The sequence below is a fragment of the Orycteropus afer genome, unplaced genomic scaffold, assembly GCF_000298275.1.
Source record: "Orycteropus afer afer isolate SDZICR_OR568_19922 unplaced genomic scaffold, OryAfe1.0 scaffold00084, whole genome shotgun sequence".
Taxonomy (NCBI): domain Eukaryota; kingdom Metazoa; phylum Chordata; class Mammalia; order Tubulidentata; family Orycteropodidae; genus Orycteropus; species Orycteropus afer.
In genome coordinates this window covers 5,192,035-5,197,108 of record NW_006921671.1, presented here as the reverse complement: position 1 = coordinate 5,197,108, position 5,074 = coordinate 5,192,035, and the positions used below count along the sequence as shown (strand labels likewise).

The following is a 5,074-nucleotide window of genomic DNA, read 5'->3' as shown; positions in this document are numbered from 1 at the left end:
GCTAACCAGAAGGCTGGAGGTTCAAACCCACCAGCCACTCCTGGAAGAAAGATGGGGCAATCTACTTCTGCAGTGACACCGCCTCGGAAACCCAAGGAGGGGTCGCTGTGAGTCAGGTCCGACTCGATGGCCCATAACAACACAACATACAACTGTTAAAAATTCAGCTAAGTTTTCTGCCTCTACATAAAAAGGATCACCTTTCTCTGAGTTTCCAGTTATTCTGCCTATCCCAGTACAGAGGCACAACACAGTAATTTACAACAAGTCTAGGAAATAGTGTCAGAATAGCTACTGATTTTGTTCTTTCCAAATGATCATGTTAGATTGCAATAAAAAGCTGAGAAAATACATTTCTAAAATTATTATATCAATGTGAAATACTTACTCTGATTTTTATATTTGCATGTACATATAATTATCTTTGTTGTTGTTGTTGTTATGTGCCATGGATTCGGACCTGACTCATAGCGACCCCTCCTTGGGTTTCCGAGGCAGTATCACTACGGAAGTAGATTGCCCCATCTTCCTTCCCAGGAGTGGCTAGTGGGTTTGAACCGCCAGCCTTCTGGTTAGCAGTCAAGTGCCTTAGGCACTACACTACCAGAGCTCCCATAATTATATTTACAAACATAATTTTATAATGACGTTAATAATACAGCTAAGCAGATTAAGTAGTAGTAAATCAAATACACCGAAACCTGTGAGAGCCAGAACTTGATGGGACTGCCTTATTTTTCAGGGTTTCACTAGTTTTCCACTGTTGACAAGGTATAGCTTACCACTTTTCTATTGCTCTCTGTTAGTGGAACATATTTGGGTTTTCCTTCTCTGACAGGTTTATGTCTTACACAGGTTCTGACTTTCACAGGTTTTACTCTGTAAGTAGTTAAAGATTTAAAAACTACTTCTGCAGAAAGTAAAAATATTTAAGGAATAGATGTGCCTTTATTTATAGGATAAAGAAGTACTCATTTCCTTTAGGAACTAGTGAGGATAAATGGCTGCATACCTCTGTTTTAAAACTTGGCTATGCTCAGTCTACATTTTTACCCTTTGGAATAAGGAATGACAGACGTGATCAAATACTCAAGGAAGAATACTGACTGAGATGGCTTTAGTACAGAAGTAGCCAGCTGAGTCCCTGCCAACTTGATTGCACTTCCCTGGGAATGACTTCATAGACAAGAAATTTGCTCTCTCATTTGCATTTGCCACTATAGGAAATAGGGTAGGACTCAGAGAAGCACTGGAAATGATAAACAAATTAATGCCCTAAAAGCAAACAGTTTGGAGTCTCTTGCTACAGTCCTAATGGCCAAATAAAAATCATGTGTCCTTGGTGACAGATTTAATTGCCTTAGTAAAGTTGACCTGAAGACCACAGGCCTGATGAGAATCTGAACACTAAGATAGGAATTGTCTTACATTTAAGCTGAGAAAGTAAAGTAGTTACATTAGAAAACAATCATTAATACTTAATAGTGAAAAGGATAATGACAGCCAACTAATTATATTTGTAAAACTTATTCTAGAAAACAGTGACTCTTGCACAGCCACTTTGAACATGTAGCCATATTTTGGGACATATAAAGAGCCTAAATAAACAGCAAATCAATCTAATCTGTTTTCTGTTTATTCACACTTTAAAAAGCCAAGTTGCTTAGTATATGAATTCCCTGGGAGGGCACCTCATTCTTTTCCTAAAAGAGGGTAATGGGGAGTTACTGCTTAAGGTGCACTGGTGATGGTTGTACAAGGTGATGAAAGTAATTAATGTCATTGAACTATACAGTTAAAAATGGTTAAAATGGTGATTGTTCTTTGTAATACATATTTTACCAAAACAAACAAAAACCAAAAATTCAAAGGCATCAACTCTTCACAATAAGCCAATGAGTTCTTAAAGCAAAAAAAAGGATGAAATACAGATGACTGCCTAGAGGCAACTGTTCCTAACCCCTACAAGCCACCCAGTCCCCAGAGTGCTGAACAGCAAAAGGTGGAGAAAGAAATCTAACCCTGTCGGAGAGGGTAGTGGATATTTAACTATAGCACACAATTCCCACAGGGACTTGGGTGCAGGGCTCCTGGAGATCTCACCCATTCCTGTAACAAAAAACTGTGAAAAATACTGCAAACAAAATTTAAAAGGACTGTAAAGCAGAATACACTGACAGTTTTATTTTTCAGAGGAGAAATTAAAAAATGATCCTCTCCTATAAAAGTGCCCTCTAGGTAAAACTGAGAACATAACATTTATGGAGTTGTATAACCTAAAGCTATTTCTTCAGAGTTAACACAGAGAAGCCAAATAAAAATATAATTTTTTTTCCCCACAGGGTTAAACTTTTACTTACCCACCAATTCTGATTTTTTCATAAGTAAATATGAATATAACTGTTCCAATCTTAAAATACTCCTTAAGCACAAGATGTTATTTCCATAATCCTGGTCCTCAAATAGACGAGTCAGTCTTGATTTTATTAAAACTACCAACACGGGCTCCTTACATTATTTCAATAAAAATGTTTCCTATATTAAGTACTCCTCAGACGGTTAATCGTCTGAATGCCTGCCTGCTATCCAAAAGACTTTATCTTTAATTCCAGCCAAAGTGGATTACACTGCACACACTCCTTTCCAATAGAAAAATGAATGTTAAAATGAACAAATTTAAAGCAAAAAGTTTATATCCCTTCACTCAGCCTTGCAGGTAGATTCTTTCCTCTACCAACATTATTATGTTGTCTTGTTTCTTTCACACAGGAATTTGCTCAGAAATATTTACTGAGTGCCTAGTATGTATTGTGCTATATGCTGGAAGTAAAATGGTGTTCACCAAAGAGTCTGTGCTCTGCAGAAGATCAATGTCTAGATTAAGTTTACTGTGATTTTTAAAAAACATGTCAATGGTTTACTTTTCTTTAAATCAACTTTACTAAGATATAATTTACATCCAATAGGATGTGCACATTTTAAGTGTAGAGTTCACTGAGTTATGCTAAACGTACACATTTTAAGTGTAGAGTTCAGTGAGTTATGCTAAACGTACATATTTTAAGTGTAGAGTTCAGTGAGTTATGCTAAACGTACACATTTTAAGTGTAGAGTTCAGTGAGTTATGCTAAACGTACAAAACAATGAACTACAACCTTAACTGCAATTAGAATATGTCCATCACACACACCCTATACACACACACACACACAAAATGGCTTTGGCATCTTTGGAACACCGCTTCTTTCCCCCATCTCTGACAACCAGTGATTTGTTTTCTGTTGTTATAGGTTAGTTTTGGTTCTTTTAAAATTTATACAAACGAAAGAATGGAGTATGTTCTCTTTTATTCTGGCTTCTTTCACTCATCATATTTTTTAGTTTAATCCATGCTGTTGTATAAAAGTGGTTTATTCCTTTTATTTTGTTGAGTAGTATGAATATAATAGTTTATTCATTCACCTACTGATAAGACAAGTTGATTCTAGTTTGAGAATACTGCGAATAATAGTGCTATGAACATTCATACACAAGTTTTTGTGTAGACAAATTTACATAATCAGAATTGCGAGGTCATTGTTAAGTATATGATTAACTCTGTACAAAATTGCCCAAGTGTTTTGCAACATAGTTGTACTATCTTACATGTCTACTAGCAATACATGAGAAATTACATTCACTTCATACATTATCCACACCTAATAGCATCTTTTGCTTTTAATCATCCTACTGGGTGTATAGTACATACATTGGCAATTTTGGGGGGAGGGCAGGGGAAGTAATTGACTAGATAACATATATTTTAGGCTTTACGGGCCATGTGGTCTCTGTCACAACTGTTAACTCTACTGTTGAGCACACAAGCAGCCACAGACAATATATAACTGAGTTGGCTGTTTTCTATTAAATTTTTATTTACAAAACAGGTTGTTGTTGTTGTTATGTGCCGTCGAGTCGGCCCCGACTCATAGCGACCCCTCCTTGGGTTTCCGAGGCAGTATCACTACGGAAGTAGGATTGCCCAACCTTCCTTCCGAGGAGTGGCTGGTGGGTTTGAACCGCCAGCCGTCTGGTTAGCAGGCAAGTGTCTTAGCCACTATGCTACAAAACAGGTAGTGGGCCTTATTTTGCAGACTCCTAGTAAAGTGGAAGGATTCCTTGGGTGACATAAACAGTTAAGTGCTTGACTACTAACCAAAGAGGCTGGTGGTTAAAACGTACCCAGAGGTGCCACAGAAGGCTTACTGATCTTCTTTCTGAAAGATCACAGCCTTTAAAACCCTACAGAACAGTTCTACTCTGCACACATGGGGTTGCCATGAGTTGGAATCAACTAGATTGCAACCAGTAACAAAAAGAGTGAAGTGAAACCACATTATGGATATAAATTGCATTTCTCTGAAGGTGAATGATGTTGAACACCATATCATGAAATTATGGGGCAAACATGTAACTTCTTTGGTGAAGTCCATTTAAATCTTTTAAATTGCATTGTCTTACTGAGTTGCAAGAGTTTTGAATTTATGAAGGATATAAATATATTATATCATATATATCATTATCTATCTATCTACATACTAACACTATTACAGGAGGTCTGGTAGTATAGTGGTTAAGGCATTTGGCTATTAACCAGAAGGTCAGCGGTTCGAACCTACCAGCCTCTCCATGAAAGAAAGATGAGGCAGTTTGCTTCTTTAAAGATTTACAGACTTGGAAATCCAATGGGGGTCACTAAGAGTTTGAATCAATTTGATGGCAGTGAGTATGGTTTGAGCATACTACACACATAACCACAACAAAATATACATATAGTGTTGTTTTTGTTAGGTGCTGGCAAGTCAGCTCCGACTTACAGTAAACCTATGTACAACAGAATCAAACACTGCCTGGTCCTGTGTCATCCTCACAATACTTGCTATGCTTGAGCCCCATCCTTGCAGCCACTCTATCAAACCACCTCATTGAGTGTCTCCCCCTTTTTCACTGACCCTCTACTTTAACAAGTATGATACTCCTCTCCAGGAACTGGCCCCTTCTGACAACATGACCAAAGTGTATGAGGCAAAGTCTG

The 5,074-nt window shown here is 37.5% G+C and overlaps 1 protein-coding gene across 1 annotated transcript in view; it reads right to left on the bottom strand.

The window, feature by feature from the left end:
* Positions 1–5,074, bottom strand: part of PKP4 (plakophilin 4) — a 307,598-nt gene that overhangs the window by 233,181 nt on the left and 69,343 nt on the right. The gene's annotated exons all lie outside the window — the stretch shown is intronic.